Source organism: Stegodyphus dumicola, chromosome 12 (assembly GCF_044657685.1).
Source record: "Stegodyphus dumicola isolate Sdum_Otavi_A_Nest chromosome 12, ASM4465768v1".
Taxonomy (NCBI): Eukaryota; Metazoa; Arthropoda; class Arachnida; order Araneae; family Eresidae; genus Stegodyphus; species Stegodyphus dumicola.
In genome coordinates this window covers 17,013,983-17,026,426 of record NC_140779.1, presented here as the reverse complement: position 1 = coordinate 17,026,426, position 12,444 = coordinate 17,013,983, and the positions used below count along the sequence as shown (strand labels likewise).

At 34.2% G+C, this 12,444-nt stretch overlaps 1 long non-coding RNA gene across 2 annotated transcripts in view; it reads left to right on the top strand.

Annotated features, from left to right (window-relative positions):
• Window positions 1-8,509, top strand: part of LOC118180100 (uncharacterized) — a 40,747-nt gene extending 32,238 nt beyond the window's left edge. For both annotated transcript variants that reach the window (XR_015044367.1, XR_015044368.1), the window contains exon 2: window positions 8,248-8,509. This is a non-coding gene — a long non-coding RNA (uncharacterized LOC118180100). The remainder of the gene's footprint in view (window positions 1-8,247) is intronic.
• The last annotated feature ends 3,935 nt before the right edge of the window (window positions 8,510-12,444 follow it).

Here is a 12,444-nt window from a genome sequence, read left to right as displayed (position 1 = left end):
TCGCTTAGCGCTGTTTCGCATTACGCTCTACTTCGATGGAACGTATCCCCCGCGTTAAGCGGGGTCTTACTGTAAATACATTAATTGGTCAAGAGCCGGACACGTTGCATCTAAATGCAATATCTCGGCACAATTAATAATGAATGAATGAATGAATATGATCGAAAGAAATGGTGTTAAAAACATCAGCATTATTAGTAAATACTGCAATTCATAATTATTGCACTTTTAATTGCTTACTATTTAAAAAACACGAATAATTTTTTATTAATTGGAAATTTCAGTTCCAATTAATAAAAAGTTACGTTACCTTCCTTCTGCTTAATTATACTTTCAAACACTGTTAGTTTATGTTTTTTCTTAAATAGTGCAGAATGTGTCCGGCTCTTCACCAATTAATGTATTTACAGTAAGACCCCGCTTAACGCGGGGGATACGTTCCATCGAAGTAGAGCGTAATGCGAAACAGCGCTAAGCGAGGCTATCTTAACATGTAAATAATGGGGTTAGGGGAAGACGGATAAAAAATGGTTAGGCATTAAATTTAATGATTTTTTTTAATAAAAATAAAATCAAACATTTATTTCTTACAAAAATAAAAACAATATAAACGCATATACTTTTAAAAACAAATAAAATTCTCAGTCAGATCATTCAGTCTATTCTGGGTTTCCAATTTTCTGCCTTTTTGTCAAGAAGGCATTATGATAGATTGGCTTAAGGGCATATTGCGTTCAATTTCGTTGTCAATCCATATAGACAGTCGTTTTTCCATTTCCTCTATAATGTTATTTCTAGAACGGGTAATTCTAGTTGCAGAGCTTGACGTAGTTGCAGTTGCCGATGACAGTATTTTTTCTTTATTCTTAAGAATTGTCCTTATTGTTGAAGTTGCCAAAATCAATGCAGCACTAATTTGAGATTGACGTTCAACAGAATCTAATCTTCTAATCACTTGCATTTGAGTTTCCAGTGAAATGCTTTTTCTGGTTGCTTTCTTTTCTTGTTTTTTATTATCACCCATGATAAAAACTAAAGATCATAATATTTGTCACTGTATTAATCGTTATAGTATTATACAAATTTAAACTTACAATAATGTCAACAAATGTTTCAAATGATAAAAATGCGTCCACAAAGCAAGAAACACAACTATCATGTATGTTATTTCTTAGGTTATTATTTCATTTTAGATATAAATATGGGAAGTTTTTTTGGGGGGTTATTAGATTTAGATATATTTTTGTATAGAATACATTTGATCACATTTATTAACTACTTTATATAGTGTTTCATTTGGATATCTTGGAGATGTAGAAGTTAATGGTTATATTTTTTACTATAAAACGCGAATAAATTTATACTTGAATTCAGGTAAAATGCTCATTATGTTACCTTAAGAACAGCTTCCTAATTATCATGACAGGGTAATTTTCAATGTCTCTGAGATTTAACAGAAATAAATGTGATAATGCTGTTATCAGAAATGCTCTTTTTTTTACCCACATATGTATTTTTACTTTTATTTATGTCTGATTGAGTTTTATTTACTTAAAACCTACTATTAATGTTATACATTTATAATAACCACTTTCATAATTACTCTCACTTGAGGAAAAAATGATGAAATCTTAAATAATCGTAACTTAAAATATAAGTTATTTAAAAATATAGTTTAAAGTACTGAAAATTATTAAGGCTATTATTAATTATGCATACTTAGTTTAAAGAGAAATTTAAAAACTATAGTTAAAAGTACTGAAAATAATTAAAGCTATTATTAATTACGCATATTTAGTCTAAAGAGAAAAAATTGCATGATCTTCTGGTTTTCAGGAAATGATAAAATATTTAAACTTTAGACAAATACAAGGAATACAAAACTTCGAAAAAGAAGAAAAATATATTAATTATTAAGCTTATTTTTCTGCATAAATCAACATGTAACACAAGGACATAATCCCAAGTAGCACACGTTGCAAACTCGTCGCGGATGTCGTTGCAAAAACGTTGCAATATGTCGTCTTTAAGACGCCCAGATGTCCGCGAACATCCACTGTTTTGCTACCGTTGCAAAGACGTCTCTATTAGAAGCCATCAAATTCATAGAAATTTTTTCTTGATTCTGTACTGGTTAGAGTAGACTTTAAGGTACCCCTTGTATTATGGCGAAGTTGTTGTTTCATTTATCGCCAAGTTTTTGTTTCATTTATGGTAGCCCGAGTAGTTGAATGTTAGGGAAACCCTGTTGGGACGTAATCGGGTGGATGATTCTGGGAAATTTTGAATCATGGGAGGTATTGTAAGCGCTTTTGTGGTGTGTTGGTTTCATTCTTTAGACGGTAGAATGGCTGAATGTTGTAAGATTAATTTGAAGTTTCTGTACGATTTGGAACGAAAGGGCAAAATAGGGTTAATTGACAGGTGTGTAAATGAAGGTTTACTTAGTAGCCGTTATAAGTGCCCTGTATATAGGAAGGATATGCGTCTAGTCGAACGTAAAAAGCCGTTTAGATGTATTTGAATGGGTTTTTTGGAAGAAAGGTTCAGATGTGGCGACGCTGATATACGGATTCGAGTTCAGATAATTTTAGGAAGTTTTTGGATGCTGTTAAGGAAGTTTGCGTGCCACAGACTAAAGACCAAGGAACTTCTAAATAGGGTAAGTGGAAATTTGCTTTTTGTAGTGCTTAAATGTTATAACATGTTTTTCCTTTTTTATGTTATTTTATTGTTTGGTTTAAAATGTGGTTTAATGAGATTATGTATTTTTTGTTTGCCTGTATTGTAGAATTGGGTGTTTCTTTGACTTTTTAAGTGAAATTATGTCATGGGCAAAGTGAAGGGAGTGCGCAATGCAAATTTGGGCAATTCTTGGAATTTTTTTTTAAAGTGAAAATAGGTCGACGTGTACATGAATAAAGTCAAGGGAGTGCGCAGTGCCATTTTTGTGCAATTCGGGGATATTTTTTTTAAGCGGAAATAGATCGATGTACCGAGTTTGTGTTGTTATTTTGGCTTGCAAAAATCGCCGTTATGCAAGTCAATTCCGTATTATTACAGATTAAAAATTTCTTAATAATAAATTGAAATGTCCAGAAAACCTGATAAGGGATTTTTGTATAAAATTTTTATCACCCGTGACCATCTGCCCATTGAACTAATAATTAAATAAATAAATAAATAAGAAAAATGAAATTTAAAAGAAAATATTAAAAAAAAACACAATGAAAAAACCTGAACGCTTTTAGATTTTATATTACTCCCAAAGGGATGTTTCTTTAACGTTTTTCACGTTACATTTATTTATTAAATATCATGTTTTTCACATTTAAAGCATAAAATTCAATTCAACAGTAATATCGCAAAATAATTTAAAATGTACATATCTTTAAAATTTCGGATACACAGTCTCGCGCGCTGGAGATAAAAATACATTTTTTCCGTACAGTGTGTTATAGTTATTCAAAATTGGATGACTCTAGGTGCCTTTGTTTTATCACAATGCGAGAAACATACACACATTTATGCGGATTCTTTATTTTTTAATTTCTTTAACTATAATAGAGGGTGATAAAATTTGGTGACAACAATTTAAAAAGTGATTCGGCGTTTATAGTGTATCAACGCAAAATTCCAAAACGAAATTAATATCCCTTCTGCGCAAATTTCCTCTTTGGACTAAAACGTATCAATGCATTTCTAAACGTAGGCGAGATTTAGTATAAAATTGATTTTGATTTCATAGAATTCTTGCGTTTTGAACAACATGACGAATGCTCTTCTCCTTTGAAATGCGTAGACCTTTTCTATGAAACCGAACGTGAAACTAAAGCTGAATTTTGCACAGTGTTAAATTTCGTATTGGCGTATTTTCTATCGTATGCTGTTAAAATGGTTTTGAATGACACAAAAGCTAGTGATAATATTATTCGATAATATTGCATCCCATCTAGCTACACCATTTATTTTCTTGTGTAATGTGATTATACAACTTTTTTGTGATAGATAATATCAGAAAATTACCATTAAAAAGATATGCTCATGTACTTATCATGTCGAATAATTGTGCCCTTTGAACGGTGATAAGAAGGAAACTGTGGATTGGCCGCGAGGAACAATGATAAGATCAAATGAATGTTACATCACAGCTCAGCTTTTATCAGATTAGAAGTTTCTCTAACGCTTTATAAAATCTTTACTTTGGCTCGTGTATCGGTTATCAATTATTTATTGAAAATGCTTGGATTAAAATAGAAAGTCGGATTAAAGAATCCACGCAATAAATATAGAATTAACTGTAGTTAATTCTATATTTGTAACATGTTCACATCATCTATCACAACATGTAACATGTTCACATCATCTATCACAACATGTAACATGTTCACATCATCAACATGTTACATCTATTCTATGATGTAACATGTTCACATCATCTAATTCCAATGGAAAATCCTAGATAAAATTGTGAGCAGTAGGCCTAAGCGGTGGGCAATGATAATTAAAGGTTTTCCATTTAAATATTAATAATCTATATGTAACTAGAAACATGTTTAAAGTCCATCGAATGTAAAATGTTTGAAATAAAATATTTTATAATTTTATCTTATTATTTTCTTTTATGTTTGAAAATTACTTGTAGTTAAGAAGAACTGTAAGAAAGTGTTTATAATAATTTTAGAGTTTCTTTTCATTTTCTGATGCATGATATTTACAATACTAATGCTATTTTAAATCTTAAAAATATTTTGACTTCTCTATAAAATTATGTTTAAACTGATATATTATTTTTCATCGGTAGTTTTTTAATTAATTTTTAAAATGTGGTTAAATGCATAAAATACATGCTTTCATAAAGTACTGTGTGATATCATCTCTTCTTCATCCACCGCCTCATAGAGAAATAACTCCACCTTCATGTATTTTAAACATTTATTTCACAAACACAAAACTAATACTAAACTACAATACTAATAACTGAAATAAATAAAGTAATAAAAGTTAATTTCGGTTTCATTAATGTCTCCCACGAGCCTTCCGTATGACCTCTCTGTCGGACTCCCTCTTGGAAACTAAAACTTTTGACGCCTTCAGATTAAGAGCCAGCGCCCTCTATACATCTTGTTGGCTGGCGTCACCCATACATCACACCCCCTATCCAAGATTCAAATAGGGTGAAAGCCTATTGAAATATGACAAATTATGGTGACGTCAAACAAAAGTGTTACCTACTAAATTTTAAAAATCAATCAATACTGAAGTTGAAAGATACATAACACAATACTTATATAGGTTACTTCTACTACAAGACTTCTTCTAAAACTGTAACATATAAATGATTAAAAATTAGTAATCAAACAATTCTAATGCTATAGAATACTTAAAAGTTTCTATGATAAAAAGCCTCTAGGAGAGTAGCTGAAAAAGAAACACACACTTAAAAAAAAAAAAAAAATAAAAATAAAAATAAAAAATAAATAATAATAATCTTAAGAGTTCATAAATGTCTATGAAAAGTTCTTTCTTTCACACAAGTCACTCAATAGTCTAGTCTGGACAGCGCATCAGCATTGCTTAACTTAGCACCTGGGCAATGTGAAAGTGTAGTATCATACTTTTGTAATGCTAAAGCCCATCTCTGTAACTTAGAAGATTGTGATGCGTTCTTTGTGATAAAAGTTAACGGATTGTGATCAGTTATCAGTTCCACAGGTGATCCCAAAATCCAAGTTTCAAACTTTTTTCAAGCTCCAAATAACAGCATAAGCTTTCCTCTCAATAGTTGGCCGTGCTTGTTGTGTTTTGGTTAGTTTCTGGCTGGCGTAACTAATCGGGTACAACTCTCCGTTTTTCTGTTGAGATAAGCAGGTTCCAACACCTGTTGAAGATGCATCACAATGAATTATAAAAGGTAACCCTGGAACAGGGGTATAAAGACTAGGTGCTTCTATTAGGCATTTCTTTAATTTATCGAATGCTTCGTCGTGTTTTTCTGTCCAGCACAGCGCTTCAGGATTGGTGAGCTCGGTTAATTAAGCTGTTTCAGCGTAATGTGGAATGTAATCTCTGTAATAATTATATAGGCCTAGAATGCTTTTCAATTGTTCCTTTGTTTGATGTCTAGCTAATTTCTGGGTAGCCTCCACTTTCTTTGGATCAGTACGATGACTTCCGGAATCGATGATATGTCCTAGATACTTAATATGAGTTTTAGCGAAGGAACATTTCTTGAGATTTACGGAAAACTGTAGATCTAACAGGTTTGAAAAAATGGTGTCAAGATGTACTAAATGTTCATTTCAACTATTTGAATAAACTGCTATGTCGTCGACGTAGGCTCGAGCAAAATCTTTGTATTTAGCAAGTGCCTGGTTCATCACTCTCTGAAATGTTGCAGCGGCGTTGCGTAGCCCGAAAGGCATGACTTTAAATTGATACTGAGCTCGATTTATCTTGAAACATGCTAATTCTTGACTTTCTCTTTCTAATGGTATGGCCCAATAGCCTTTGAGTAAGCTGGATATCACTTTGGCTTTTCCAATGTGGAATAAGAGCTCTTTAGGATTTTTCATAGGAAAGTCATCTGGTTTCGTTACTGCATTAAGGGATCTAAAGTCAACGCAAAGGCGAAGATTACCGTCTTTCTTCACATACGATAGGGTACGAAATTTCAGCGTTGGTTTCTTCAATCAATCCCAATGACAACATTTCTTCGATTTGTTTATCTACTTGCGGCTTCAATGCTTCTGGTATTCGATAAACATATGGCTTCTTTCTTTCAGTGTCATTTAATCTTATTTTATGTTCTCCTACTTTGGCAATTTGTACCTTATTTATAAATAAGTTTTCATATTTTCTGAACATGTTCATCATGTCATTCCTTTTATCATCATCTAAATGGCTTAAGTCTACTTCGTTAAGATGAAAATGATCGGACTTGTCACTCACACTGGGTGTAGGATGGACTTCCAGTTCTTCTTCGTTCTCAAATATTACACCTACTGCCTGTACCTTTGGATTAAATTTTCTAATTTTATTTACGTGTATTCTTCTTATTGTACCATCTGTCAGTTTGACTCTGTAAGAATCTGGATTACAACGAGATACTATTTCTGCAGGTCCTATCCATCTATCATATAATTTATTACTGGAATCTGGAATCAGCAGGTACACTTGATCTCCAGGATTGAATTCTTTATATATAGCCCTTCGATTAGCATATCTTGCATATGCACCTTGTTTCAATTCTGCAATTATAGATGCTTGCTCTGCTGCTATTTCTAAATTCATTTTTAGCTACTGTAGATAATCAACAGCACTTTTACCCAATTTTATTGGTAATGGAATTTCTCCTGACCATGACGATTTTAATACTGACAACGGACCTCTGGCCTCTCTTCCATACATTAATTTAAAAGGGGATACTCCCGTAGTACAATTTGGAATTTCGCGGTAAGCGAATAACAGGTATGGTATGTGTTTGTCCCAATTTTTAGAGTTGTTTCTAATGATATGATGAAGTATATGTTTTAGAACTTGGTTATACCGTTCAACTAATCCCGAACTTTGTGGATGTCCTGGTGTTGCAAATCTAGGACTTGCTCCTAATCTGGCATGAAATTCTTGTGTTAATTCAGAAACAAAATTGGTACCTTGATCGCTAGCTATTACCCGAGGTATGCACGTTCTCATAAAGATTTCTAATAATGCGTCGCATGTTGATTTTGCTGTAATTGTTCTCAAAGAGAAGCTTCTGGTCACCTAGAATGTTGATCGACTAAACATAGTATATATTTGTGTTTACGTGCTGATGGAGGCTCAATTGGACCGATTATATCTACATTCACTGTGTCGAATGGAAATTCAGGTTTCTGAACTGGAACTATGGGTATACGATCGCTGATTCTTTCTCTACTTTGTAATTGACATTCCTTACAAGTTTTACAATATTCTTCAATATCTCGTGACATGTTCAGCCAATAAAATGAATAACGAATCCTTTCTTTTGTTTTCCTCATCATTAAATGATTTGCAAAAATAGATTCGTGAGCTATTCCTATAAATTTTTCTGTTAATCCTGTTGTGTAGTTTAATGATTACATTTTATGTAAGTATTTAAGTATGTCAAACAACAATAAGATTATTATTGTTATTATTAATTTCTTTGAGGATTCAGAAGAAAATGATGAACTGTAATTATTGTGATGGATGAAGGGTATTTAAATTCATATTTTTATTTTATAGGAAGAATATGTGCGGTATGTCCTATAACTATGAAAAAGCTGCTACAAGTGCTTTCAAAACATAAGAACACATTGAACTGTTTTATTTCAACGCGATGTAGTAGCGGAAAGGAACAATTTTCAGTCGACCTCCAGCCGCGATGATGTTAGCTTGCCATGTATTTAGATGCCTCAGTAATTCGAATGTTTAATATGTTTTATTTTATGTCTATTTTGTTTGTACCCGTTTCTGCGTGCTCTGTCAATAAATACTTTTAGAGCTAGCCGGCGTTAGTGTTTATTGAGGAACGGCTGCATTACAAACTTACTTTTCTCTTGCTTATAACTTTCTTCAAGTATTTTTCTTCTAGACGAGCTTTTTTCTTCTTAGGTGACATTCTTGATGCAGAGTTTGATGACATATAGAATGGGCCATCAGGAAACTGATAGGAAACGGATACCTTTTCAAACGTGACCGAGCAATAGGAACTTTAACTCTTTCGCATCGAAGTCGCACAAAACGACCAACCATTCAGACATCGGCAGCTCTCTCGAACATCTGAATTATTTCTACCTGTTGCTTTTCCCCATCACGTTACTGTATAGCTCATTGTTTTTCGGTGTTGTTAAATAGCATGCCAGTCATTCTTCTGAAGGGACTAAAAGTAGTTCTATTATTCGAATGCGTCTTCCTTCTCCTTTGTTTAGCGTCAATGCTTAGCTATTGATGGCCGAAGCAGCGATCCTGTTCTAAGGGAAAATGGCACACAATGATGAAAGCGCATGATGATCCCGAAAGCCCTATTGCGATCAAAATGATATCCCAATATTCAAAGATATTTTGTAAGAAACCGGTAGTGAACCTAGTACCACCAGCGCTGCAGGAATTTCAGGACAAACTTGCAGCTAAGTTAACTTATGGTAAAACATCATATTCATTGCTGACAGATAATATTTGGTAGCATCGTCCATCATGGCTGAAAGGTTCTAAGGGCATAAGCAAAAATTTAAAGTGCAAACTAATAATCAAAATTTGGAACGCTTGAGCACTTATGTTCATGTTACTATTCCAACAGGAGAAAGTGCATTAAATATTACTACGTTCAGCAGTTTGAAAAATTGTTGAGAGTCACAGCTTGAGGGAAGCGGTTTGTAGCCGAGTCCGTTTGTAGCATTGTCCATCATGGCTGAAAGGTTCTAAGGGCATAAGCAAAAATTTAAAGTGCAAACTAATAATCAAAATTTGGAACGCTTGAGCACTTATGTTCATGTTAGTATTCCAACAGGAGAAAGTGCATTAAATATTACTACGTTCAGCAGTTTGAAAAATTGTTGAGAGTCACAGCTTGAGGGAAGCGGTTTGTAGCAGAGTCCGTTTGTAGCATTGTCCATCATGGCTGAAAGGTTCTAAGGGCATAAGCAAAAATTTAAAGTGCAAACTAATAATCAAAATTTGGAACGCTTGAGCACTTATGTTCATGTTACTATTCCAACAGGAGAAGGTGCATTAAATATTACTACGTTCAGCAGTTTGAAAAATTGTTGAGAGTCACAGCTTGAGGGAAGCGGTTTGTAGCCGAGTCCGTTTGTAGCATTGTCCATCATGGCTGAAAGGTTCTAAGGGCATAAGCAAAAATTTAAAGTGCAAACTAATAATCAAAATTTGGAACGCTTGAGCACTTATGTTCATGTTACTATTCCAACAGGAGAAAGTGCATTAAATATTACTACGTTCAGCAGTTTGAAAAATTGTTGAGAGTCACAGCTTGAGGGAAGCGGTTTGTAGCCGAGTCCGTTTGTAGCATTGTCCATCATGGCTGAAAGGTTCTAAGGGCATAAGCAAAAATTTAAAGTGCAAACTAATAATCAAAATTTGGAACGCTTGAGCACTTATGTTCATGTTACTATTCCAACAGGAGAAAGTGCATTAAATATTACTATGTTCAGCAGTTTGAAAAATTGTTGAGAGTCACAGCTTGAGGGAAGCGGTTTGTAGCATTGTCCATCATGGCTGAAAGGTTCTAAGGGCATAAGCAAAAATTTAAAGTGCAAACTAATAATCAAAATTTGGAACGCTTGAGCACTTATGTTCATGTTACTATTCCAACAGGAGAAAGTGCATTAAATATTACTACGTTCAGCAGTTTGAAAAATTGTTGAGAGTCACAGCTTGAGGGAAGCGGTTTGTAGCCGAGTCCGTTTGTAGCATTGTCCATCATAACTGAAAGGTTCTAAGGGCATAAGCAAAAATTTAAAGTGCAAACGAATAATCAAAATTTGGAACGCTTGAGCACTTATGTTCATGTTACTATTCCAACAGGAGAAAGTGCATTAAATATTACTACGTTCAGCAGTTTGAAAAATTGTTGAGAGTCACAGCTTGAGGGAAGCGGTTTGTAGCCGAGTCCGTTTGTAGCATTGTCCATCATGGCTGAAAGGTTCTAAGGGCATAAGCAAAAATTTAAAGTGCAAACTATTAATCAAAATTTGGAACGCTTGAGCACTTATGTTCATCTTACTATTCCAACAGGAGAAAGTGCATTAAATATTACTACGTTCAGCAGTTTGAAAAATTGTTGAGAGTCACAGCTTGAGGGAAGCGGTTTGTAGCCGAGTCCGTTTGTAGCATTGTCCATCATGGCTGAAAGATTCTAAGGGCATAAGCAAAAATTTAAAGTGCAAACTAATAATCAAAATTTGGAACGCTTGAGCACTTATGTTCATGTTAGTATTCCAACAGGAGAAAGTGCATTAAATATTACTACGTTCAGCAGTTTGAAAAATTGTTGAGAGTCACAGCTTGAGGGAAGCGGTTTGTAGCCGAGTCCGTTTGTAGCATTGTCCATCATGGCTGAAAGGTTCTAAGGGCATAAGCAAAAATTTAAAGTGCAAACTAATAATCAAAATTTGGAACGCTTGAGCACTTATGTTCATGTTACTATTCCAACAGGAGAAAGTGCATTAAATATTACTACGTTCAGCAGTTTGAAAAATTGTTGAGAGTCACAGCTTGAGGGAAGCGGTTTGTAGCCGAGTCCGTTTGTAGCATTGTCCATCATGGCTGAAAGGTTCTAAGGGCATAAGCAAAAATTTAAAGTGCAAACTAATAATCAAAATTTGGAACGCTTGAGCACTTATGTTCATGTTACTATTCCAACAGGAGAAAGTGCATTAAATATTACTACGTTCAGCAGTTTGAAAAATTGTTGAGAGTCACAGCTTGAGGGAAGCGGTTTTCAGCCGAGTCCGTTTGTAGCATTGTCCATCATAACTGAAAGGTTCTAAGGGCATAAGCAAAAATTTAAAGTGCAAACGAATAATCAAAATTTGGAACGCTTGAGCACTTATGTTCATGTTACTATTCCAACAGGAGAAAGTGCATTAAATATTACTACGTTCAGCAGTTTGAAAAATTGTTGAGAGTCACAGCTTGAGGGAAGCGGTTTGTAGCCGAGTCCGTTTGTAGCATTGTCCATCATGGCTGAAAGGTTCTAAGGGCATAAGCAAAAATTTAAAGTGCAAACAAATAATCAAAATTTGGAACGCTTGAGCACTTATGTTCATGTTACTATTCCAACAGGAGAAAGTGCATTAAATATTACTACGTTCAGCAGTTTGAAAAATTGTTGAGAGTCACAGCTTGAGGGAAGCGGTTTGTAGCCGAGTCCGTTTGTAGCATTGTCCATCATGGCTGAAAGGTTCTAAGGGCATAAGCAAAAATTTAAAGTGCAAACTAATAATCAAAATTTGGAACGCTTGAGCACTTATGTTCATGTTAGTATTCCAACAGGAGAAAGTGCATTAAATATTACTACGTTCAGCAGTTTGAAAAATTGTTGAGAGTCACAGCTTGAGGGAAGCGGTTTGTAGCCGAGTCCGTTTGTAGCATTGTCCATCATGGCTGAAAGGTTCTAAGGGCATAAGCAAAAATTTAAAGTGCAAACGAATAATCAAAATTTGGAACGCTTGAGCACTTACGTTCATGTTACTATTCCAACCGGAGAAGGTGCATTAAATATTACTACGTTCAGCAGTTTGAAAAATTGTTGAGAGTCACAGCTTGAGGGAAGCGGTTTGTAGCCGAGTCCGTTTGTAGCATTGTCCATCATAACTGAAAGGTTCTAAGGGCATAAGCAAAAATTTAAAGTGCAAACGAATAATCAAAATTTGGAACGCTTGAGCACTTATGTTCATGTTACTATTCCAACAGGAGAAAGTG